The 25,520-nt window shown below is 43.2% G+C and overlaps 14 non-coding genes across 14 annotated transcripts; all 14 read left to right on the top strand.

Annotated features, from left to right (window-relative positions):
• Positions 1-779: 779 nt before the first annotated feature.
• Positions 780-886, top strand: trnal-uaa (transfer RNA leucine (anticodon UAA)). The gene is made up of 2 exons: positions 780-817; positions 842-886. It is a non-coding gene; the product is annotated as a tRNA-Leu (tRNA).
• Positions 887-1,958: 1,072 nt separating this feature from the next.
• trnal-uaa (transfer RNA leucine (anticodon UAA)) lies at positions 1,959-2,065 on the top strand. The gene is made up of 2 exons: positions 1,959-1,996; positions 2,021-2,065. It is a non-coding gene; the product is annotated as a tRNA-Leu (tRNA).
• Positions 2,066-4,666: 2,601 nt separating this feature from the next.
• On the top strand, positions 4,667-4,773 carry trnal-uaa (transfer RNA leucine (anticodon UAA)). The gene is made up of 2 exons: positions 4,667-4,704; positions 4,729-4,773. It is a non-coding gene; the product is annotated as a tRNA-Leu (tRNA).
• A 2,191-nt stretch (positions 4,774-6,964) lies between these two features.
• Positions 6,965-7,071, top strand: trnal-uaa (transfer RNA leucine (anticodon UAA)). The gene is made up of 2 exons: positions 6,965-7,002; positions 7,027-7,071. It is a non-coding gene; the product is annotated as a tRNA-Leu (tRNA).
• Positions 7,072-9,673: 2,602 nt separating this feature from the next.
• trnal-uaa (transfer RNA leucine (anticodon UAA)) lies at positions 9,674-9,780 on the top strand. Its single transcript has 2 exons — positions 9,674-9,711; positions 9,736-9,780. It is a non-coding gene; the product is annotated as a tRNA-Leu (tRNA).
• A 1,504-nt stretch (positions 9,781-11,284) lies between these two features.
• trnal-uaa (transfer RNA leucine (anticodon UAA)) lies at positions 11,285-11,393 on the top strand. Its single transcript has 2 exons — positions 11,285-11,324; positions 11,349-11,393. It is a non-coding gene; the product is annotated as a tRNA-Leu (tRNA).
• An 816-nt stretch (positions 11,394-12,209) lies between these two features.
• trnal-uaa (transfer RNA leucine (anticodon UAA)) lies at positions 12,210-12,316 on the top strand. The gene is made up of 2 exons: positions 12,210-12,247; positions 12,272-12,316. It is a non-coding gene; the product is annotated as a tRNA-Leu (tRNA).
• Positions 12,317-15,174: 2,858 nt separating this feature from the next.
• trnal-uaa (transfer RNA leucine (anticodon UAA)) lies at positions 15,175-15,281 on the top strand. The gene is made up of 2 exons: positions 15,175-15,212; positions 15,237-15,281. It is a non-coding gene; the product is annotated as a tRNA-Leu (tRNA).
• Positions 15,282-16,785: 1,504 nt separating this feature from the next.
• On the top strand, positions 16,786-16,892 carry trnal-uaa (transfer RNA leucine (anticodon UAA)). Its single transcript has 2 exons — positions 16,786-16,823; positions 16,848-16,892. It is a non-coding gene; the product is annotated as a tRNA-Leu (tRNA).
• Positions 16,893-17,709: 817 nt separating this feature from the next.
• On the top strand, positions 17,710-17,816 carry trnal-uaa (transfer RNA leucine (anticodon UAA)). Its single transcript has 2 exons — positions 17,710-17,747; positions 17,772-17,816. It is a non-coding gene; the product is annotated as a tRNA-Leu (tRNA).
• An 816-nt stretch (positions 17,817-18,632) lies between these two features.
• trnal-uaa (transfer RNA leucine (anticodon UAA)) lies at positions 18,633-18,739 on the top strand. The gene is made up of 2 exons: positions 18,633-18,670; positions 18,695-18,739. It is a non-coding gene; the product is annotated as a tRNA-Leu (tRNA).
• A 1,072-nt stretch (positions 18,740-19,811) lies between these two features.
• Positions 19,812-19,918, top strand: trnal-uaa (transfer RNA leucine (anticodon UAA)). The gene is made up of 2 exons: positions 19,812-19,849; positions 19,874-19,918. It is a non-coding gene; the product is annotated as a tRNA-Leu (tRNA).
• Positions 19,919-22,519: 2,601 nt separating this feature from the next.
• trnal-uaa (transfer RNA leucine (anticodon UAA)) lies at positions 22,520-22,626 on the top strand. Its single transcript has 2 exons — positions 22,520-22,557; positions 22,582-22,626. It is a non-coding gene; the product is annotated as a tRNA-Leu (tRNA).
• Positions 22,627-24,817: 2,191 nt separating this feature from the next.
• On the top strand, positions 24,818-24,924 carry trnal-uaa (transfer RNA leucine (anticodon UAA)). The gene is made up of 2 exons: positions 24,818-24,855; positions 24,880-24,924. It is a non-coding gene; the product is annotated as a tRNA-Leu (tRNA).
• The last annotated feature ends 596 nt before the right edge of the window (positions 24,925-25,520 follow it).

Raw genomic sequence — 25,520 nt, 5'->3', positions numbered from 1 at the left:
TTTGTATTTCACAACTTTAGCAACTCGTGATTGTCTTTTGATGCACGAAGCAAAAGACATGGCGACACTATTGCATAATCCTTCTCTACCAGATACCAATGTGCTGCTGAGATGATGCTGCCGCAACATTCTTACGAGAATGCACCTCGGGCACTCCTGGCAGTAATTTCTGACAACTGACGCTCCACATCAACTCACGTCAAGTGAGGTGGCCATGATGTGCATGCAAACGGTTAGTTCAAAGCAATATATTCCAAGCGTAAGACTTACTGTCCGAAGAAGATGCTGAAAACAAACTGCTAAATAGTTGCAGTTGATCTAAAAGTGATTGCTGAAACAAAGTGGGATATTGCGCAAACACACCTGGAAATCAGGTTTCCAATGAGGTTTCTCAAACTGTCCGTATATACGTAACAAAAGGCTGCAAGCCCCACGATGGATGCTGAGGTTTTCGAAAGAGAAGCAATTCAGAAAACCCAGCTGCAACTGCAGCCAGACTTGGCTGCTTGTACAAACGTTTTGCCAAACAAAATTAATCATCTAACCAACACTCCAACTGAGACCCACTAAGCTCACTTACAAGAGCTTCACTCACTTCATGTCACTGTCATAAGTTGTGCAAAGTCCCGACTGACGTCCTTTGAAGCTGAGACAAAGGTGAATATTGCAAGAAATGGACACTTTTCTCAAGAACACCTTGAGTATGTTGATTGAATTAGAGAATAATAAACTAATGAGTTAGTTCCACTGTCCTAAAGAGTCAATTCCCACCAATGGCTGTCAGGATGGCCGAGCGGTCTAAGGTGCCAGACTTAAGAAAGGGCTCTTTCCCCAAAAGGACTTCTGGTCTCCAATGGAGGCGTGGGTTCAAATCCCACTCCTGACATTTCTTCCCTTTGCATGTTGATCATGATTAAGACATGTTTGTATTTTACAACTTTAGCAACTCGTGATTGTCTTTTGTTGCACAAAGCAAAAGACATGGCGACACTATTGCATAATCCTTCTCTACCAGATACCAATGTGCTGCTGAGATGATGCTGCCGCAACATTCTTACGAGAACGCACCTCGGGCACTCCTGGCAGTAATTTCTGACAACTGACGCTCCACATCAACTCACGTCAAGTGAGGTGGCCATGATGTGCATGCAAACGGTTAGTTCAAAGCAATATATTCCAAGCGTAATACTTACTGTCCGAGGAAGATGCTGAAAACAAACGGCTAAATAGTTGCAGTTGATCTAAAAGTGATTGCTGAAACAGAGTGGGACTTTGCTAAAACACGCCTGGAAATATGTTGCTTTATTGAGGATCAAAAGGTCTTTTCAGGAGTTCAGTTTCAGGAGACCCACACTAAAACGGCAGAAAAACTTGATCTCTTGTCCAGCTGAAAATGAAAGTCACTTCCGGCAATTACACACAGTAAAGTAGCCAAATTAAAATCGGCTTTCTCAGGGGAGCTGATTTCACAAACTAAGGTATGGAAACTGACCTTACCCGACTAGATACCAGTCGGAGAACGCCAATTTGTTGTCGTTTATAAACGTAACCATGTTTCCAATCAGGTTTCTCAAACTGTGCGTATATAAGTAAGAAAAGGCTGCAAGCCCCATGATGGATTCTGATGTTTTCGAAAGAGAAGCAATTCAGAAAACCCAGCTGCAACTGCAGCCAGACTTGGCTGCTTGTACAATCGTTTTGCCAAACAAAATTAATCATCTAACCAACAATCCAACTGAGACCCACTAAACTCACTTACAAGAGCTTCACTCACTTCATGTGACTGTCATAAGTTGTGCAAAGTCCCGACTGACGTCCTTTCAAGCTGAGACAAAGGTGAATATTGCAAGAAATGGAGACTTTTCTCAAGAACACCTTGAGCATGTTGATTGAATTAGAGAATAATAAACTTATGAGTTAGTTCCACTGTCCTAAAGAGTCAATTCCCACCAATGGCTGTCAGGATGGCCGAGCGCTCTAAGGCGCCAGACTTAAGCAAGGGCTCTTTCCCCAAAGGGACTTCTGTTCTCCAAAGGAGGCGTGGGTTCAAATCCCACTCCTGACATTTCTTCCCTCTGCATGTTGGTCATGATTTAGACATGTTTGCATTTGACAACTTTAGCAACTCGTGATTGTCTTTTGTTGCACAAAGCAAAAGACATGGCGACACTATTGCATAATCCTTCTCTACCAGATACGAATGTGCTGCTGAGATGATGCTGCCGCAACATTCTTACGAGAATGCACCTCGGGCACTACTGACAGTAATTTCTGACAACTGACGCTCAACATCAACTCACGTCAAGTGAGGTGGCCATGATGTGCATGCAAACGGTTAGTTCAAAGCAATATATTCCAAGCGTAAGACTTACTGTCCGAAGAAGATGCTAAAAACAAACGGCTAAATAGTTGCAGCTGATCTAAAAGTGATTGCTGAAACAAAGTGGGACTTTGCGCAAACACACCTGGAAATCAGGTTTCCAATGAGGTTTCTCAAACTGTCCGTATATACGTAACAAAAGGCTGCAAGCCCCACGATGGATGCTGAGGTTTTCGAAAGAGAAGCAATTCAGAAAACCCAGCTGCAACTGCAGCCAGACTTGGCTGCTTGTACAAACGTTTTGCCAAACTAAATTAATCATCTAACCAACACTCCAACTGAGACCCACTAAACTCACTTACAAGAGCTTTACTCACTTCACGCACAACTGACGCTCCACATTAACTCACGTCAAGTGAGGTGGCCATGATGTGCACCCAAACGGTTAGTTCAAAGCAATATATTCCAAGCCTAAGACTTACTGTCTGGAGGAAGATGCAGAAAACAAACTGCTAAATAGTTGCAGTTGATCTAAAAGTGATTGCTGAAACAAAGTGGAACTTTGCGCAAACACACCTGGAAATCAGGTTTCCAATGAGGTTTCTCAAACTGTGCGTATATACGTAACAAAAGGCTGCAAGCCCCACGATGGATGCTGAGGTTTTCGAAAGAGAAGCAATTCAGAAAACCCAGCTGCAACTGCAGCCAGACTTGGCTGCTTGTACAAAAGTTTTGCCAAACTAAATTAATCATCTAACCAACACTCCAACTGAGACCCACTAAACTCACTTACAAGAGCTTCACTCACTTCATGTCACTGTCATAAGTTGTGCAAAGTCCCGACTGACGTCCTTTCAAGCTGAGACAAAGGTGAATATTGCAAGAAATGGAGACTTTTCTCAAGAACACCTTGAGTATGTTGATTGAATTAGAGAATAATAAACTAATGAGTTAGTTCCACTGTCCTAAAGAGTCAATTCCCACCAATGGCTGTCAGGAGGGCCGAGCGGTCTAAGGCGCAAGACTTAAGCAAGGGCTCTTTCCCCAAAACGGACTTCTGGTCTCCAATGGAGGTGTGGGTTCAAATCCCACTCCTAACATTTCTTCCCTCTGCATGTTGGTCATGATTTAGACATGTTTGTATTTGACAACTTTAGCAACTCGTGATTGTCTTTTGTTGCACAAAGCAAAAGACATGGCGACACTATTGCATAATCCTTCTCTACCAGATACCAATGTGCTGCTGAGATGATGCTGCCGCAACATTCTTACGAGAATGCACCTCGGGCACTCCTGGCAGTAATTTCTGACAACTGACGCTCCACATCAACTCACGTCAAGTGAGGTGGCCATGATGTGCATGCAAACGGTTAGTTCAAAGCAATATTTTCCAAGCGTAAGACTTACTGTCCGAAGAAGATGCTGAAAACAAACGGCTAAATAGTTGCAGTTGATCTAAAAGTGATTGCTGAAACAAAGTGGGACTTTGTGCAAACACAACTGGAAATCAGGTTTCCAATGAGGTTTCTCAAACTGTCCGTATATACGTAACAAAAGGCTGCAAGCCCCATGATGGAGGCTGAGGTTTTCGAAAGAGAAGCAATTCAGAAAACCCAGCTGCAACTGCAGCCAGACTTGGCTGCTTGTACAAACGTTTGCCAAACTAAATTAATCATCTAACCAACACTCCAACTGAGACCCACTAAACTCACTTACAAGAGCTTTACTCACTTCACGCACAACTGACGCTCCACATTAACTCACGTCAAGTGAGGTGGCCATGATGTGCACCCAAACGGTTAGTTCAAAGCAATATATTCCAACCCTAAGACTTACTGTCTGGAGGAAGATGCAGAAAACAAACTGCTAAATAGTTGCAGTTGATCTAAAAGTTATTGCTGAAACAAAGTGGGACTTTGCGCAAACACACCTGGAAATCAGGTTTCCAATGAGGTTTCTCAAACTGTGCGTATATACGGAACAAAAGGCTGCAAGCCCCACGATGGATGCTGAGGTTTTCGAAAGAGAAGCAATTAGGAAAACCCAGCTGCAACTGCAGCCAGACTTGGCTGCTTGTACAAACGTTTTGCCAAACAAAATTAATCATCTAACCAACACTCCAACTGAGACCCACTAAACTCACTTACAAGAGCTTCACTCACTTCATGTCACTGTCATAAGTTGTGCAAAGTCCCGACTGACGTCATTTCAAGCTGAGACAAAGGTGAATATTGCAAGAAATGGAGACTTTTCTCAAGAACACCTTGAGTATGTTGATTGAATTAGAGAATAATAAACTAATGAGTTAGTTCCACTGTCCTAAAGAGTCAATTCCCACAAATGGCTGTCAGGATGGCCGAGCGGTCTAAGGCGCCAGACTTAAACAAGGGCTCTTTCCCCAAAGGGACTTCTGGTCTTCAATGGAGGCGTGGGTTCAAATCCCACTCCTGACATTTCTTCCCTCTGCATGTTGGTCATGATTTAGACATGTTTGTATTTGACAACTTTAGCAACTCGTGATTGTCTTTTGTTGCACAAAGCAAAAGACATGGCGACACTATTGCATAATCCTTCTCTACCAGATACGAATGTGCTGCTGAGATGATGCTGCCGCAACATTCTTACGAGAATGCACCTCGGGCACTCCTGGGAGTAATTTCTGACAACTGACGCTCCACATCAACTCACGTCAAGTCAGGTGGCCATGATGTGCATGCAAACGGTTAGTTCAAAGGAATATATTCCAAGCGTAATACTTACTGTCCGAGGAAGATGCTGAAAACAAACGGCTAATTAGTTGCAGCTGATCTAAAAGTGATTGCTGAAACAGAGTGGGACTTTGCTCAAACACGCCTGGAAATATGTTGCTTTATTGTGGATCAAAAGGTCTTTTCAGGAGTTCAGTTTCTGCAGACCCACACTATAACTGCAGAAAAACTTGATCTCTTGTCCAGCTGAAAATGAAAGTCACTTCCGGCAATTACACATAGTAAAGTAGCCAAATTACAGTCGGCTTTCTCAGGGGAGCTGATTTCACAAACTGAGGTATGGAAACTGACTTTACCCGACTAGATACCAGTCGGAGAACGCCAATTTCGTTGTCGTTTATAAACGTAACCATGTTTCCAATCAGGTTTCTCAAACTGTGCGTATATAAGTAACAAAAGGCTGCAAGCCCCATGATGGATGCTGAGGTTTTCGAAAGAGAAGCAATTCAGAAAACCCAGCTGCAACTGCAGCCAGACTTGGCTGCTTGTACAAACGTTTTGCCAAACAAAATTAATCATCTAACCAACACTCCAACTGAGACCCACTAAACTCACTTACAAGAGCTTTACTCACTTCACGCACAACCGACGCTCCACATTAACTCACGTCAAGTGAGGTGGCCATGATGTGCACCCAAACGGTTAGTTCAAAGCAATATATTCCAAGCCTAAGACTTACTGTCTGGAGGAAGATGCTGAAAACAAATGGCTAAATAGTTGCAACTGATCTAAAAGTGATTGCTGAAACAGAGTGGGACTTTGCTCAAACACGCCTGGAAATATGTTGCTTTATTGAATATCAAAAGGTCTTTTCAGGAGTTCAGTTTCAGGAGACCCACACTAAAACGGCAGAAAAACTTGATCTCTTGTCCAGCTGAAAATGAAAGTCACTTCCGGCAATTACACACAGTAAAGTAGCCAAATTAAAATCGGCTTTCTCAAGGGAGCTGATTTCACAAACTAAGGTATGGAAACTGACCTTACCCGACTAGATACCAGTCGGAGAACGCCAATTTGTTGTCGTTTATAAACGTAACCATGTTTCCAATCCGGTTTCTCAAACTGTGCGTATATAAGTAAGAAAAGGCTGCAAGCCCCATGATGGATGCTGAGGTTTTCGAAAGAGAAGCAATTCAGAAAACCCAGCTGCAACTGCAGCCAGACTTGGCTGCTTGTACAATCGTTTTGCCAAACAAAATTAATCATCTAACCAACAATCCAACTGAGACCCACTAAACTCACTTACAAGAGCTTTACTCACTTCACGCACAACTGATGCTCCACTTTAACTCACGTCAAATGAGGTGGCCATGATGTGCACCCAAACGGTTAGTTCAAAGCAATATATTCCAAGCCTAAGACTTACTGTCTGGAGGAAGATGCTGAAAACAAACGGCTAAACAGTTGCAGTTGATCTAAAAGTGATTGCTGAAACAAAGTGGGACTTTGCGCAAACACACCTGGAAATCAGGTTTCCAATGAGGTTTCTCAAACTGTGCGTATATACGTAACAAAAGGCTGCAAGCCCCATGATGGATGCTGAGGTTTTCGAAAGAGAAGCTATTCAGAAAACCCAGCTGCAACTGCAGCCAGACTTGGCTGCTTGTACAATCGTTTTGCCAAACAAAATTAATCATCTAACCAACAATCCAACTGAGACCCACTAAACTCACTTACAAGAGCTTCACTCACTTCATGTCACTGTCATAAGTTGTGCAAAGTCCCGACTGACGTCCTTTCAAGCTGAGACAAAGGTGAATATTGCAAGAAATGGAGACTTTTCTCAAGAACACCTTGAGTATGTTGATTGAATTAGAGAATAATAAACTAATGAGTTAGTTCCACTGTCCTAAAGAGTCAATTCCCACCAATGGCTGTCAGGATGGCCGAGCGGTCTAAGGCGCCAGACTTAAGCAAGGGCTCTTTCCCCAAAGGGACTTCTGGTCTCCAATGGAGGCGTGGGTTCAAATCCCACTCCTGACATTTCTTCCCTCTGCATGTTGGTCATGATTTAGACATGTTTGTATTTCACAACTTTAGCAACTCGTGATTGTCTTTTGATGCACGAAGCAAAAGACATGGCGACACTATTGCATAATCCTTCTCTACCAGATACCAATGTGCTGCTGAGATGATGCTGCCGCAACATTCTTACGAGAATGCACCTCGGGCACTCCTGGCAGTAATTTCTGACAACTGACGCTCCACATCAACTCACGTCAAGTGAGGTGGCCATGATGTGCATGCAAACGGTTAGTTCAAAGCAATATATTCCAAGCGTAAGACTTACTGTCCGAAGAAGATGCTGAAAACAAACTGCTAAATAGTTGCAGTTGATCTAAAAGTGATTGCTGAAACAAAGTGGGACTTTGCGCAAACACACCTGGAAATCAGGTTTCCAATGAGGTTTCTCAAACTGTCCGTATATACGTAACAAAAGGCTGCAAGCCCCACGATGGATGCTGAGGTTTTCGAAAGAGAAGCAATTCAGAAAACCCAGCTGCAACTGCAGCCAGACTTGGCTGCTTGTACAAACGTTTTGCCAAACAAAATTAATCATCTAACCAACACTCCAACTGAGACCCACTAAACTCACTTACAAGAGCTTTACTCACTTCACGCACAACTGACGCTCCACATTAACTCACGTCAAGTGAGGTGGCCATGATGTGCACCCAAACGGTTAGTTCAAAGCAATATATTCCAAGCCTAAGACTTACTGTCTGGAGGAAGATGCAGAAAACAAACTGCTAAATAGTTGCAGTTGATCTAAAAGTGATTGCTGAAACAAAGTGGAACTTTGCGCAAACACACCTGGAAATCAGGTTTCCAATGAGGTTTCTCAAACTGTGCGTATATACGTAACAAAAGGCTGCAAGCCCCACGATGGATGCTGAGGTTTTCGAAAGAGAAGCAATTCAGAAAACCCAGCTGCAACTGCAGCCAGACTTGGCTGCTTGTACAAAAGTTTTGCCAAACTAAATTAATCATCTAACCAACACTCCAACTGAGACCCACTAAACTCACTTACAAGAGCTTCACTCACTTCATGTCACTGTCATAAGTTGTGCAAAGTCCCGACTGACGTCCTTTGAAGCTGAGACAAAGGTGAATATTGCAAGAAATGGAGACTTTTCTCAAGAACACCTTGAGTATGTTGATTGAATTAGAGAATAATAAACTAATGAGTTAGTTCCACTGTCCTAAAGAGTCAATTCCCACCAATGGCTGTCAGGAGGGCCGAGCGGTCTAAGGCGCAAGACTTAAGCAAGGGCTCTTTCCCCAAAACGGACTTCTGGTCTCCAATGGAGGTGTGGGTTCAAATCCCACTCCTAACATTTCTTCCCTCTGCATGTTGGTCATGATTTAGACATGTTTGTATTTGACAACTTTAGCAACTCGTGATTGTCTTTTGTTGCACAAAGCAAAAGACATGGCGACACTATTGCATAATCCTTCTCTACCAGATACCAATGTGCTGCTGAGATGATGCTGCCGCAACATTCTTACGAGAATGCACCTCGGGCACTCCTGGCAGTAATTTCTGACAACTGACGCTCCACATCAACTCACGTCAAGTGAGGTGGCCATGATGTGCATGCAAACGGTTAGTTCAAAGCAATATATTCCAAGCGTAAGACTTACTGTCCGAAGAAGATGCTGAAAACAAACGGCTAAATAGTTGCAGTTGATCTAAAAGTGATTGCTGAAACAAAGTGGGACTTTGTGCAAACACAACTGGAAATCAGGTTTCCAATGAGGTTTCTCAAACTGTCCGTATATACGTAACAAAAGGCTGCAAGCCCCATGATGGAGGCTGAGGTTTTCGAAAGAGAAGCAATTCAGAAAACCAAGCTGCATCTGCAGCCAGACTTGGCTGCTTGTACAAACGTTTTGCCAAACTAAATTAATCATCTAACCAACACTCCAACTGAGACCCACTAAACTCACTTACAAGAGCTTTACTCACTTCACGCACAACTGACGCTCCACATTAACTCACGTCAAGTGAGGTGGCCATGATGTGCACCCAAACGGTTAGTTCAAAGCAATATATTCCAACCCTAAGACTTACTGTCTGGAGGAAGATGCAGAAAACAAACTGCTAAATAGTTGCAGTTGATCTAAAAGTTATTGCTGAAACAAAGTGGGACTTTGCGCAAACACACCTGGAAATCAGGTTTCCAATGAGGTTTCTCAAACTGTGCGTATATACGGAACAAAAGGCTGCAAGCCCCACGATGGATGCTGAGGTTTTCGAAAGAGAAGCAATTAGGAAAACCCAGCTGCAACTGCAGCCAGACTTGGCTGCTTGTACAAACGTTTTGCCAAACAAAATTAATCATCTAACCAACACTCCAACTGAGACCCACTAAACTCACTTACAAGAGCTTCACTCACTTCATGTCACTGTCATAAGTTGTGCAAAGTCCCGACTGACGTCATTTCAAGCTGAGACAAAGGTGAATATTGCAAGAAATGGAGACTTTTCTCAAGAACACCTTGAGTATGTTGATTGAATTAGAGAATAATAAACTAATGAGTTAGTTCCACTGTCCTAAAGAGTCAATTCCCACAAATGGCTGTCAGGATGGCCGAGCGGTCTAAGGCGCCAGACTTAAACAAGGGCTCTTTCCCCAAAGGGACTTCTGGTATGCAATGGAGGCGTGGGTTCAAATCCCACTCCTGACATTTCTTCCCTCTGCATGTTGGTCATGATTTAGACATGTTTACATTTGACAACTTTAGCAACTCGTGATTGTCTTTTGTTGCACGAAGCAAAAGACATGGCGACACTATTGCATAATCCTTCTCTACCAGATACCAATGTGCTGCTGAGATGATGCTGCCGCAACATTCTTACGAGAACGCACCTCGGGCACTCCTGGCAGTAATTTCTGACAACTGACGCTCCACATCAACTCACGTCAAGTGAGGTGGCCATGATGTGCATGCAAACGGTTAGTTCAAAGCAATATATTCCAAGCGTAATACTTACTGTCCGAGGAAGATGCTGAAAACAAACGGCTAAATAGTTGCAGTTGATCTAAAAGTGATTGCTGAAACAGAGTGGGACTTTGCTAAAACACGCCTGGAAATATGTTGCTTTATTGAGGATCAAAAGGTCTTTTCAGAAGTTCAGTTTCAGGAGACCCACACTAAAACGGCAGAAAAACTTGATCTCTTGTCCAGCTGAAAATGAAAGTCACTTCTGGCAATTACACACAGTAAAGTAGCCAAATTACAGTCGGCATTCTCAGGGGAGCTGATTTCACAAACTGAGGTATGGAAACTGACTTTACCCGACTAGATACCAGTCGGAGAACGCCAATTTCGTTGTCGTTTATAAACGTAACCATGTTTCCAATCCGGTTTCTCAAACTGTGCGTATATAAGTAAGAAAAGGCTGCAAGCCCCATGATGGATGCTGAGGTTTTCGAAAGAGAAGCAATTCAGAAAACCCAGCTGCAACTGCAGCCAGACTTGGCTGCTTGTACAATCGTTTTGCCAAACAAAATTAATCATCTAACCAACAATCCAACTGAGACCCACTAAACTCACTTACAAGAGCTTTACTCACTTCACGCACAACTGATGCTCCACTTTAACTCACGTCAAATGAGGTGGCCATGATGTGCACCCAAACGGTTAGTTCAAAGCAATATATTCCAAGCCTAAGACTTACTGTCTGGAGGAAGATGCTGAAAACAAACGGCTAAACAGTTGCAGTTGATCTAAAAGTGATTGCTGAAACAAAGTGGGACTTTGCGCAAACACACCTGGAAATCAGGTTTCCAATGAGGTTTCTCAAACTGTGCGTATATACGTAACAAAAGGCTGCAAGCCCCACGATGGATGCTGAGGTTTTTGAAAGAGAAGCAATTCAGAAAACCCAGCTGCAACTGCAGCCAGACTTGGCTGCTTGTACAATCGTTTTGCCAAACAAAATTAATCATCTAACCAACAATCCAACTGAGACCCACTAAACTCACTTACAAGAGCTTCACTCACTTCATGTCACTGTCATAAGTTGTGCAAAGTCCCGACTGACGTCCTTTCAAGCTGAGACAAAGGTGAATATTGCAAGAAATGGAGACTTTTCTCAAGAACACCTTGAGTATGTTGATTGAATTAGAGAATAATAAACTAATGAGTTAGTTCCACTGTCCTAAAGAGTCAATTCCCACCAATGGCTGTCAGGATATGGCCGAGCGGTCTAAGGCGCCAGACTTAAGCAAGGGCTCTTTCCCCAAAGGGACTTCTGGTCTCCAATGGAGGCGTGGGTTCAAATCCCACTCCTGACATTTCTTCCCTCTGCATGTTGGTCATGATTTAGACATGTTTGTATTTCACAACTTTAGCAACTCGTGATTGTCTTTTGATGCACGAAGCAAAAGACATGGCGACACTATTGCATAATCCTTCTCTACCAGATACCAATGTGCTGCTGAGATGATGCTGCCGCAACATTCTTACGAGAATGCACCTCGGGCACTCCTGGCAGTAATTTCTGACAACTGACGCTCCACATCAACTCACGTCAAGTGAGGTGGCCATGATGTGCATGCAAACGGTTAGTTCAAAGCAATATATTCCAAGCGTAAGACTTACTGTCCGAAGAAGATGCTGAAAACAAACTGCTAAATAGTTGCAGTTGATCTAAAAGTGATTGCTGAAACAAAGTGGGACTTTGCGCAAACACACCTGGAAATCAGGTTTCCAATGAGGTTTCTCAAACTGTCCGTATATACGTAACAAAAGGCTGCAAGCCCCACGATGGATGCTGAGGATTTCGAAAGAGAAGCAATTCAGAAAACCCAGCTGCAACTGCAGCCAGACTTGGCTGCTTGTACAAACGTTTTGCCAAACAAAATTAATCATCTAACCAACACTCCAACTGAGACCCACTAAGCTCACTTACAAGAGCTTCACTCACTTCATGTCACTGTCATAAGTTGTGCAAAGTCCCGACTGACGTCCTTTGAAGCTGAGACAAAGGTGAATATTGCAAGAAATGGAGACTTTTCTCAAGAACACCTTGAGTATGTTGATTGAATTAGAGAATAATAAACTAATGAGTTAGTTCCACTGTCCTAAAGAGTCAATTCCCACCAATGGCTGTCAGGATGGCCGAGCGGTCTAAGGTGCCAGACTTAAGAAAGGGCTCTTTCCCCAAAAGGACTTCTGGTCTCCAATGGAGGCGTGGGTTCAAATCCCACTCCTGACATTTCTTCCCTTTGCATGTTGATCATGATTAAGACATGTTTGTATTTTACAACTTTAGCAACTCGTGATTGTCTTTTGTTGCACAAAGCAAAAGACATGGCGACACTATTGCATAATCCTTCTCTACCAGATACCAATGTGCTGCTGAGATGATGCTGCCGCAACATTCTTACGAGAACGCACCTCGGGCACTCCTGGCAGTAATTTCTGACAACTGACGCTCCACATCAACTCACGTCAAGTGAGGTGGCCATGATGTGCATGCAAACGGTTAGTTCAAAGCAATATATTCCAAGCGTAATACTTACTGTCCGAGGAAGATGCTGAAAACAAACGGCTAAATAGTTGCAGTTGATCTAAAAGTGATTGCTGAAACAGAGTGGGACTTTGCTAAAACACGCCTGGAAATATGTTGCTTTATTGAGGATCAAAAGGTCTTTTCAGGAGTTCAGTTTCAGGAGACCCACACTAAAACGGCAGAAAAACTTGATCTCTTGTCCAGCTGAAAGTGAAAGTCACTTCCGGCAATTACACACAGTAAAGTAGCCAAATTAAAATCGGCTTTCTCAGGGGAGCTGATTTCACAAACTAAGGTATGGAAACTGACCTTACCCGACTAGATACCAGTCGGAGAACGCCAATTTGTTGTCGTTTATAAACGTAACCATGTTTCCAATCAGGTTTCTCAAACTGTGCGTATATAAGTAAGAAAAGGCTGCAAGCCCCATGATGGATTCTGATGTTTTCGAAAGAGAAGCAATTCAGAAAACCCAGCTGCAACTGCAGCCAGACTTGGCTGCTTGTACCAACGTTTTGCCAAACAAAATTAATCATCTAACCAACACTCCAACTGAGACCCACTAAACTCACTTACAAGAGCTTTACTCACTTCACGCACAACTGACGCTCCACATTAACTCACGTCAAGTGAGGTGGCCATGATGTGCACCCAAACGGTTAGTTCAAAGCAATATATTCCAAGCCTAAGACTTACTGTCTGGAGGAAGATGCAGAAAACAAACTGCTAAATAGTTGCAGTTGATCTAAAAGTGATTGCTGAAACAAAGTGGAACTTTGCGCAAACACACCTGGAAATCAGGTTTCCAATGAGGTTTCTCAAACTGTGCGTATATACGTAACAAAAGGCTGCAAGCCCCACGATGGATGCTGAGGTTTTCGAAAGAGAAGCAATTCAGAAAACCCAGCTGCAACTGCAGCCAGACTTGGCTGCTTGTACAAAAGTTTTGCCAAACTAAATTAATCATCTAACCAACACTCCAACTGAGACCCACTAAACTCACTTACAAGAGCTTCACTCACTTCATGTCACTGTCATAAGTTGTGCAAAGTCCCGACTGACGTCCTTTCAAGCTGAGACAAAGGTGAATATTGCAAGAAATGGAGACTTTATTCAAGAACACCTTGAGTATGTTGATTGAATTAGAGAATAATAAACTAATGAGTTAGTTCCACTGTCCTAAAGAGTCAATTCCCACCAATGGCTGTCAGGAGGGCCGAGCGGTCTAAGGCGCAAGACTTAAGCAAGGGCTCTTTCCCCAAAACGGACTTCTGGTCTCCAATGGAGGTGTGGGTTCAAATCCCACTCCTAACATTTCTTCCCTCTGCATGTTGGTCATGATTTAGACATGTTTGTATTTGACAACTTTAGCAACTCGTGATTGTCTTTTGTTGCACAAAGCAAAAGACATGGCGACACTATTGCATAATCCTTCTCTACCAGATACCAATGTGCTGCTGAGATGATGCTGCCGCAACATTCTTACGAGAATGCACCTCGGGCACTCCTGGCAGTAATTTCTGACAACTGACGCTCCACATCAACTCACGTCAAGTGAGGTGGCCATGATGTGCATGCAAACGGTTAGTTCAAAGCAATATATTCCAAGCGTAAGACTTACTGTCCGAAGAAGATGCTGAAAACAAACGGCTAAATAGTTGCAGTTGATCTAAAAGTGATTGCTGAAACAAAGTGGGACTTTGTGCAAACACAACTGGAAATCAGGTTTCCAATGAGGTTTCTCAAACTGTCCGTATATACGTAACAAAAGGCTGCAAGCCCCATGATGGAGGCTGAGGTTTTCGAAAGAGAAGCAATTCAGAAAACCCAGCTGCAACTGCAGCCAGACTTGGCTGCTTGTACAAACGTTTTGCCAAACTAAATTAATCATCTAACCAACACTCCAACTGAGACCCACTAAACTCACTTACAAGAGCTTTACTCACTTCACGCACAACTGACGCTCCACATTAACTCACGTCAAGTGAGGTGGCCATGATGTGCACCCAAACGGTTAGTTCAAAGCAATATATTCCAACCCTAAGACTTACTGTCTGGAGGAAGATGCAGAAAACAAACTGCTAAATAGTTGCAGTTGATCTAAAAGTTATTGCTGAAACAAAGTGGGACTTTGCGCAAACACACCTGGAAATCAGGTTTCCAATGAGGTTTCTCAAACTGTGCGTATATACGGAACAAAAGGCTGCAAGCCCCACGATGGATGCTGAGGTTTTCGAAAGAGAAGCAATTAGGAAAACCCAGCTGCAACTGCAGCCAGACTTGGCTGCTTGTACAAACGTTTTGCCAAACAAAATTAATCATCTAACCAACACTCCAACTGAGACCCACTAAACTCCCTTACAAGAGCTTCACTCACTTCATGTCACTGTCATAAGTTGTGCAAAGTCCCGACTGACGTCATTTCAAGCTGAGACAAAGGTGAATATTGCAAGAAATGGAGACTTTTCTCAAGAACACCTTGAGTATGTTGATTGAATTAGAGAATAATAAACTAATGAGTTAGTTCCACTGTCCTAAAGAGTCAATTCCCACAAATGGCTGTCAGGATGGCCGAGCGGTCTAAGGCGCCAGACTTAAACAAGGGCTCTTTCCCCAATGGGACTTCTGGTCTTCAATGGAGGCGTGGGTTCAAATCCCACTCCTGACATTTCTTCCCTCTGCATGTTGGTCATGATTTAGACATGTTTACATTTGACAACTTTAGCAACTCGTGATTGTCTTTTGTTGCACGAAGCAAAAGACATGGCGACACTATTGCATAATCCTTCTCTACCAGATACCAATGTGCTGCTGAGATGATGCTGCCGCAACATTCTTACGAGAACGCACCTCGGGCACTCCTGGCAGTAATTTCTGACAACTGACGCTCCACATCAACTCACGTCAAGTGAGGTGGCCATGATGTGCATGCAAACGGTTAGTTCAAAGCAATATATTCCAAGCGTAATACTTACTGTCCGAGGAAGATGCTGAAAACAAACGGCTAAATAGTTGCAATTGATCTAAAAGTGATTGCTGAAACAGAGTGGGACTTTGCTAAAACACGCCTGGAAATATGTTGCTTTATTGAGGATCAAAAGGTCTTTTCAGGAGTTCAGTTTCAGGAGACCCACACTAAAACGGCAGAAAAACTTGATCTCTTGTCCAGCTGAAAATGAAAGTCACTTCTGGCAATTACACACTGTAAAGTAGCCAAATTACAGTCGGCATTCTCAGGGGAGCTGATTTCACAAACTGAGGTATGGAAACTGACTTTACCCGACTAGATACCAGTCGGAGAACGCCAATTTCGTTGTCGTTTATAAACGTAACCATGTTTCCAATCCGGTTTCTCAAACTGTGCGTATATAAGTAAGAAAAGGCTGCAAGCCCCATGATGGATGCTGAGGTTTTCGAAAGAGAAGCAATTCAGAAAACCCAGCTGCAACTGCAGCCAGACTTGGCTGCTTGTACAATCATTTTGCCAAACAAAATTAATCATCTAACCAACAATCCAACTGAGACCCACTAAACTCACTTACAAGAGCTTTACTCACTTCACGCACAACTGATGCTCCACTTTAACTCACGTCAAATGAGGTGGCCATGATGTGCACCCAAACGGTTAGTTCAAAGCAATATATTCCAAGCCTAAGACTTACTGTCTGGAGGAAGATGCTGAAAACAAACGGCTAAACAGTTGCAGTTGATCTAAAAGTGATTGCTGAAACAAAGTGGGACTTTGCGCAAACACACCTGGAAATCAGGTTTACAATGAGGTTTCTCAAACTGTGCGTATATACGTAACAAAAGGCTGCAAGCCCCATGATGGATGCTGAGGTTTTCGAAAGAGAAGCTATTCAGAAAACCCAGCTGCAACTGCAGCCAGACTTGGCTGCTTGTACAATCGTTTTGCCAAACAAAATTAATCATCTAACCAACAATCCAACTGAGACCCACTAAACTCACTTACAAGAGCTTCACTCACTTCATGTCACTGTCATAAGTTGTGCAAAGTCCCGACTGACGTCCTTTCAAGCTGAGACAAAGGTGAATATTGCAAGAAATGGAGACTTTTCTCAAGAACACCTTGAGTATGTTGATTGAATTAGAGAATAATAAACTAATGAGTTAGTTCCACTGTCCTAAAGAGTCAATTCCCACCAATGGCTGTCAGGATGGCCGAGCGGTCTAAGGCGCCAGACTTAAGCAAGGGCTCTTTCCCCAAAGGGACTTCTGGTCTCCAATGGAGGCGTGGGTTCAAATCCCACTCCTGACATTTCTTCCCTCTGCATGTTGGTCATGATTTAGACATGTTTGTATTTCACAACTTTAGCAACTCGTGATTGTCTTTTGATGCACGAAGCAAAAGACATGGCGACACTATTGCATAATCCTTCTCTACCAGATACCAATGTGCTGCTGAGATGATGCTGCCGCAACATTCTTACGAGAATGCACCTCGGGCACTCCTGGCAGTAATTTCTGACAACTGACGCTCCACATCAACTCACGTCAAGTGAGGTGGCCATGATGTGCATGGAAACGGTTAGTTCAAAGCAATATATTCCAAGCCTAAGACTTACTGTCTGGAGGAAGATGCTGAAAACAAACGGCTAAACAGTTGCAGTTGATCTAAAAGTGATTGCTGAAACAAAGTGGGACTTTGCGCAAACACACCTGGAAATCAGGTTTACAATGAGGTTTCTCAAACTGTGCGTATATACGTAACAAAAGGCTGCAAGCCCCATGATGGATGCTGAGGTTTTCGAAAGAGAAGCTATTCAGAAAACCCAGCTGCAACTGCAGCCAGACTTGGCTGCTTGTACAATCGTTTTGCCAAACAAAATTAATCATCTAACCAACAATCCAACTGAGACCCACTAAACTCACTTACAAGAGCTTCACTCACTTCATGTCACTGTCATAAGTTGTGCAAAGTCCCGACTGACGTCCTTTCAAGCTGAGACAAAGGTGAATATTGCAAGAAATGGAGACTTTTCTCAAGAACACCTTGAGTATGTTGATTGAATTAGAGAATAATAAACTAATGAGTTAGTTCCACTGTCCTAAAGAGTCAATTCCCACCAATGGCTGTCAGGATGGCCGAGCGGTCTAAGGCGCCAGACTTAAGCAAGGGCTCTTTCCCCAAAGGGACTTCTGGTCTCCAATGGAGGCGTGGGTTCAAATCCCACTCCTGACATTTCTTCCCTCTGCATGTTGGTCATGATTTAGACATGTTTGTATTTCACAACTTTAGCAACTCGTGATTGTCTTTTGATGCACGAAGCAAAAGACATGGCGACACTATTGCATAATCCTTCTCTACCAGATACCAATGTGCTGCTGAGATGATGCTGCCGCAACATTCTTACGAGAATGCACCTCGGGCACTCCTGGCAGTAATTTCTGACAACTGACGCTCCACATCAACTCACGTCAAGTGAGGTGGCCATGATGTGCATGCAAACGGTTAGTTCAAAGCAATATATTCCAAGCGTAAGACTTACTGTCCGAAGAAGATGCTGAAAACAAACTGCTAAATAGTTGCAGTTGATCTAAAAGTGATTGCTGAAACAAAGTGGGACTTTGCGCAAACACACCTGGAAATCAGGTTTCCAATGAGGTTTCTCAAACTGTCCGTATATACGTAACAAAAGGCTGCAAGCCCCACGATGGATGCTGAGGTTTTCGAAAGAGAAGCAATTCAGAAAACCCAGCTGCAACTGCAGCCAGACTTGGCTGCTTGTACAAACGTTTTGCCAAACAAAATTAATCATCTAACCAACACTCCAACTGAGACCCACTAAGCTCACTTACAAGAGCTTCACTCACTTCATGTCACTGTCATAAGTTGTGCAAAGTCCCGACTGACGTCCTTTGAAGCTGAGACAAAGGTGAATATTGCAAGAAATGGACACTTTTCTCAAGAACACCTTGAGTATGTTGATTGAATTAGAGAATAATAAACTAATGAGTTAGTTCCACTGTCCTAAAGAGTCAATTCCCACCAATGGCTGTCAGGATGGCCGAGCGGTCTAAGGTGCCAGACTTAAGAAAGGGCTCTTTCCCCAAAAGGACTTCTGGTCTCCAATGGAGGCGTGGGTTCAAATCCCACTCCTGACATTTCTTCCCTTTGCATGTTGATCATGATTAAGACATGTTTGTATTTTACAACTTTAGCAACTCGTGATTGTCTTTTGTTGCACAAAGCAAAAGACATGGCGACACTATTGCATAATCCTTCTCTACCAGATACCAATGTGCTGCTGAGATGATGCTGCCGCAACATTCTTACGAGAACGCACCTCGGGCACTCCTGGCAGTAATTTCTGGCAACTGACGCTCCACATCAACTCACGTCAAGTGAGGTGGCCATGATGTGCATGCAAACGGTTAGTTCAAAGCAATATATTCCAAGCGTAATACTTACTGTCCGAGGAAGATGCTGAAAACAAACGGCTAAATAGTTGCAGTTGATCTAAAAGTGATTGCTGAAACAGAGTGGGACTTTGCTAAAACACGCCTGGAAATATGTTGCTTTATTGAGGATCAAAAGGTCTTTTCAGGAGTTCAGTTTCAGGAGACCCACACTAAAACGGCAGAAAAACTTGATCTCTTGTCCAGCTGAAAATGAAAGTCACTTCCGGCAATTACACACAGTAAAGTAGCCAAATTAAAATCGGCTTTCTCAGGGGAGCTGATTTCACAAACTAAGGTATGGAAACTGACCTTACCCGACTAGATACCAGTCGGAGAACGCCAATTTGTTGTCGTTTATAAACGTAACCATGTTTCCAATCAGGTTTCTCAAACTGTGCGTATATAAGTAAGAAAAGGCTGCAAGCCCCATGATGGATTCTGATGTTTTCGAAAGAGAAGCAATTCAGAAAACCCAGCTGCAACTGCAGCCAGACTTGGCTGCTTGTACAATCGTTTTGCCAAACAAAATTAATCATCTAACCAACAATCCAACTGAGACCCACTAAACTCACTTACAAGAGCTTCACTCACTTCATGTGACTGTCATAAGTTGTGCAAAGTCCCGACTGACGTCCTTTCAAGCTGAGACAAAGGTGAATATTGCAAGAAATGGAGACTTTTCTCAAGAACACCTTGAGCATGTTGATTGAATTAGAGAATAATAAACTTATGAGTTAGTTCCACTGTCCTAAAGAGTCAATTCCCACCAATGGCTGTCAGGATGGCCGAGCGCTCTAAGGCGCCAGACTTAAGCAAGGGCTCTTTCCCCAAAGGGACTTCTGTTCTCCAAAGGAGGCGTGGGTTCAAATCCCACTCCTGACATTTCTTCCCTCTGCATGTTGGTCATGATTTAGACATGTTTGCATTTGACAACTTTAGCAACTCGTGATTGTCTTTTGTTGCACAAAGCAAAAGACATGGCGACACTATTGCATAATCCTTCTCTACCAGATACGAATGTGCTGCTGAGATGATGCTGCCGCAACATTCTTACGAGAATGCACCTCGGGCACTACTGACAGTAATTTCTGACAACTGACGCTCAACATCAACTCACGTCAAGTGAGGTGGCCATGATGTGCATGCAAACGGTTAGTTCAAAGCAATATATTCCAAGCGTAAGACTTACTGTCCGAAGAAGATGCTAAAAACAAACGGCTAAATAGTTGCAGCTGATCTAAAAGTGATTGCTGAAACAAAGTGGGACTTTGCGCAAACACACCTGGAAATCAGGTTTCCAATGAGGTTTCTCAAACTGTCCGTATATACGTAACAAAAGGCTGCAAGCCCCACGATGGATGCTGAGGTTTTCGAAAGAGAAGCAATTCAGAAAACCCAGCTGCAACTGCAGCCAGACTTGGCTGCTTGTACAAACGTTTTGCCAAACTAAATTAATCATCTAACCAACACTCCAACTGAGACCCACTAAACTCACTTACAAGAGCTTTACTCACTTCACGCACAACTGACGCTCCACATTAACTCACGTCAAGTGAGGTGGCCATGATGTGCACCCAAACGGTTAGTTCAAAGCAATATATTCCAAGCCTAAGACTTACTGTCTGGAGGAAGATGCAGAAAACAAACTGCTAAATAGTTGCAGTTGATCTAAAAGTGATTGCTGAAACAAAGTGGAACTTTGCGCAAACACACCTGGAAATCAGGTTTCCAATGAGGTTTCTCAAACTGTGCGTATATACGTAACAAAAGGCTGCAAGCCCCACGATGGATGCTGAGGTTTTCGAAAGAGAAGCAATTCAGAAAACCCAGCTGCAACTGCAGCCAGACTTGGCTGCTTGTACAAAAGTTTTGCCAAACTAAATTAATCATCTAACCAACACTCCAACTGAGACCCACTAAACTCACTTACAAGAGCTTCACTCACTTCATGTCACTGTCATAAGTTGTGCAAAGTCCCGACTGACGTCCTTTCAAGCTGAGACAAAGGTGAATATTGCAAGAAATGGAGACTTTTCTCAAGAACACCTTGAGTATGTTGATTGAATTAGAGAATAATAAACTAATGAGTTAGTTCCACTGTCCTAAAGAGTCAATTCCCACCAATGGCTGTCAGGAGGGCCGAGCGGTCTAAGGCGCAAGACTTAAGCAAGGGCTCTTTCCCCAAAACGGACTTCTGGTCTCCAATGGAGGTGTGGGTTCAAATCCCACTCCTAACATTTCTTCCCTCTGCATGTTGGTCATGATTTAGACATGTTTGTATTTGACAACTTTAGCAACTCGTGATTGTCTTTTGTTGCACAAAGCAAAAGACATGGCGACACTATTGCATAATCCTTCTCTACCAGATACCAATGTGCTGCTGAGATGATGCTGCCGCAACATTCTTACGAGAATGCACCTCGGGCACTCCTGGCAGTAATTTCTGACAACTGACGCTCCACATCAACTCACGTCAAGTGAGGTGGCCATGATGTGCATGCAAACGGTTAGTTCAAAGCAATATATTCCAAGCGTAAGACTTACTGTCCGAAGAAGATGCTGAAAACAAACGGCTAAATAGTTGCAGTTGATCTAAAAGTGATTGCTGAAACAAAGTGGGACTTTGTGCAAACACAACTGGAAATCAGGTTTCCAATGAGGTTTCTCAAACTGTCCGTATATACGTAACAAAAGGCTGCAAGCCCCATGATGGAGGCTGAGGTTTTCGAAAGAGAAGCAATTCAGAAAACCCAGCTGCAACTGCAGCCAGACTTGGCTGCTTGTACAAACGTTTGCCAAACTAAATTAATCATCTAACCAACACTCCAACTGAGACCCACTAAACTCACTTACAAGAGCTTTACTCACTTCACGCACAACTGACGCTCCACATTAACTCACGTCAAGTGAGGTGGCCATGATGTGCACCCAAACGGTTAGTTCAAAGCAATATATTCCAACCCTAAGACTTACTGTCTGGAGGAAGATGCAGAAAACAAACTGCTAAATAGTTGCAGTTGATCTAAAAGTTATTGCTGAAACAAAGTGGGACTTTGCGCAAACACACCTGGAAATCAGGTTTCCAATGAGGTTTCTCAAACTGTGCGTATATACGGAACAAAAGGCTGCAAGCCCCACGATGGATGCTGAGGTTTTCGAAAGAGAAGCAATTAGGAAAACCCAGCTGCAACTGCAGCCAGACTTGGCTGCTTGTACAAACGTTTTGCCAAACAAAATTAATCATCTAACCAACACTCCAACTGAGACCCACTAAACTCACTTACAAGAGCTTCACTCACTTCATGTCACTGTCATAAGTTGTGCAAAGTCCCGACTGACGTCATTTCAAGCTGAGACAAAGGTGAATATTGCAAGAAATGGAGACTTTTCTCAAGAACACCTTGAGTATGTTGATTGAATTAGAGAATAATAAACTAATGAGTTAGTTCCACTGTCCTAAAGAGTCAATTCCCACAAATGGCTGTCAGGATGGCCGAGCGGTCTAAGGCGCCAGACTTAAACAAGGGCTCTTTCCCCAAAGGGACTTCTGGTCTTCAATGGAGGCGTGGGTTCAAATCCCACTCCTGACATTTCTTCCCTCTGCATGTTGGTCATGATTTAGACATGTTTGTATTTGACAACTTTAGCAACTCGTGATTGTCTTTTGTTGCACAAAGCAAAAGACATGGCGACACTATTGCATAATCCTTCTCTACCAGATACGAATGTGCTGCTGAGATGATGCTGCCGCAACATTCTTACGAGAATGCACCTCGGGCACTCCTGGGAGTAATTTCTGACAACTGACGCTCCACATCAACTCACGTCAAGTCAGGTGGCCATGATGTGCATGCAAACGGTTAGTTCAAAGGAATATATTCCAAGCGTAATACTTACTGTCCGAGGAAGATGCTGAAAACAAACGGCTAATTAGTTGCAGCTGATCTAAAAGTGATTGCTGAAACAGAGTGGGACTTTGCTCAAACACGCCTGGAAATATGTTGCTTTATTGTGGATCAAAAGGTCTTTTCAGGAGTTCAGTTTCTGCAGACCCACACTATAACTGCAGAAAAACTTGATCTCTTGTCCAGCTGAAAATGAAAGTCACTTCCGGCAATTACACACAGTAAAGTAGCCAAATTACAGTCGGCTTTCTCAGGGGAGCTGATTTCACAAACTGAGGTATGGAAACTGACTTTACCCGACTAGATACCAGTCGGAGAACGCCAATTTCGTTGTCGTTTATAAACGTAACCATGTTTCCAATCAGGTTTCTCAAACTGTGCGTATATAAGTAACAAAAGGCTGCAAGCCCCATGATGGATGCTGAGGTTTTCGAAAGAGAAGCAATTCAGAAAACCCAGCTGCAACTGCAGCCAGACTTGGCTGCTTGTACAAACGTTTTGCCAAACAAAATTAATCATCTAACCAACACTCCAACTGAGACCCACTAAACTCACTTACAAGAGCTTTACTCACTTCACGCACAACCGACGCTCCACATTAACTCACGTCAAGTGAGGTGGCCATGATGTGCACCCAAACGGTTAGTTCAAAGCAATATATTCCAAGCCTAAGACTTACTGTCTGGAGGAAGATGCTGAAAACAAATGGCTAAATAGTTGCAACTGATCTAAAAGTGATTGCTGAAACAGAGTGGGACTTTGCTCAAACACGCCTGGAAATATGTTGCTTTATTGAATATCAAAAGGTCTTTTCAGGAGTTCAGTTTCAGGAGACCCACACTAAAACGGCAGAAAAACTTGATCTCTTGTCCAGCTGAAAATGAAAGTCACTTCCGGCAATTACACACAGTAAAGTAGCCAAATTAAAATCGGCTTTCTCAAGGGAGCTGATTTCACAAACTAAGGTATGGAAACTGACCTTACCCGACTAGATACCAGTCGGAGAACGCCAATTTGTTGTCGTTTATAAACGTAACCATGTTTCCAATCCGGTTTCTCAAACTGTGCGTATATAAGTAAGAAAAGGCTGCAAGCCCCATGATGGATGCTGAGGTTTTCGAAAGAGAAGCAATTCAGAAAACCCAGCTGCAACTGCAGCCAGACTTGGCTGCTTGTACAATCGTTTTGCCAAACAAAATTAATCATCTAACCAACAATCCAACTGAGACCCACTAAACTCACTTACAAGAGCTTTACTCACTTCACGCACAACTGATGCTCCACTTTAACTCACGTCAAATGAGGTGGCCATGATGTGCACCCAAACGGTTAGTTCAAAGCAATATATTCCAAGCCTAAGACTTACTGTCTGGAGGAAGATGCTGAAAACAAACGGCTAAACAGTTGCAGTTGATCTAAAAGTGATTGCTGAAACAAAGTGGGACTTTGCGCAAACACACCTGGAAATCAGGTTTCCAATGAGGTTTCTCAAACTGTGCGTATATACGTAACAAAAGGCTGCAAGCCCCATGATGGATGCTGAGGTTTTCGAAAGAGAAGCTATTCAGAAAACCCAGCTGCAACTGCAGCCAGACTTGGCTGCTTGTACAATCGTTTTGCCAAACAAAATTAATCATCTAACCAACAATCCAACTGAGACCCACTAAACTCACTTACAAGAGCTTCACTCACTTCATGTCACTGTCATAAGTTGTGCAAAGTCCCGACTGACGTCCTTTCAAGCTGAGACAAAGGTGAATATTGCAAGAAATGGAGACTTTTCTCAAGAACACCTTGAGTATGTTGATTGAATTAGAGAATAATAAACTAATGAGTTAGTTCCACTGTCCTAAAGAGTCAATTCCCACCAATGGCTGTCAGGATGGCCGAGCGGTCTAAGGCGCCAGACTTAAGCAAGGGCTCTTTCCCCAAAGGGACTTCTGGTCTCCAATGGAGGCGTGGGTTCAAATCCCACTCCTGACATTTCTTCCCTCTGCATGTTGGTCATGATTTAGACATGTTTGTATTTCACAACTTTAGCAACTCGTGATTGTCTTTTGATGCACGAAGCAAAAGACATGGCGACACTATTGCATAATCCTTCTCTACCAGATACCAATGTGCTGCTGAGATGATGCTGCCGCAACATTCTTACGAGAATGCACCTCGGGCACTCCTGGCAGTAATTTCTGACAACTGACGCTCCACATCAACTCACGTCAAGTGAGGTGGCCATGATGTGCATGCAAACGGTTAGTTCAAAGCAATATATTCCAAGCGTAAGACTTACTGTCCGAAGAAGATGCTGAAAACAAACTGCTAAATAGTTGCAGTTGATCTAAAAGTGATTGCTGAAACAAAGTGGGACTTTGCGCAAACACACCTGGAAATCAGGTTTCCAATGAGGTTTCTCAAACTGTCCGTATATACGTAACAAAAGGCTGCAAGCCCCACGATGGATGCTGAGGTTTTCGAAAGAGAAGCAATTCAGAAAACCCAGCTGCAACTGCAGCCAGACTTGGCTGCTTGTACAAACGTTTTGCCAAACAAAATTAATCATCTAACCAACACTCCAACTG

The sequence above is a fragment of the Channa argus genome, unplaced genomic scaffold (genome assembly GCF_033026475.1).
Source record: "Channa argus isolate prfri unplaced genomic scaffold, Channa argus male v1.0 Contig078, whole genome shotgun sequence".
In the NCBI taxonomy this organism is placed as follows: domain Eukaryota; kingdom Metazoa; phylum Chordata; class Actinopteri; order Anabantiformes; family Channidae; genus Channa; species Channa argus.
This window is presented reverse-complemented; position numbering and strand designations above follow the sequence as displayed.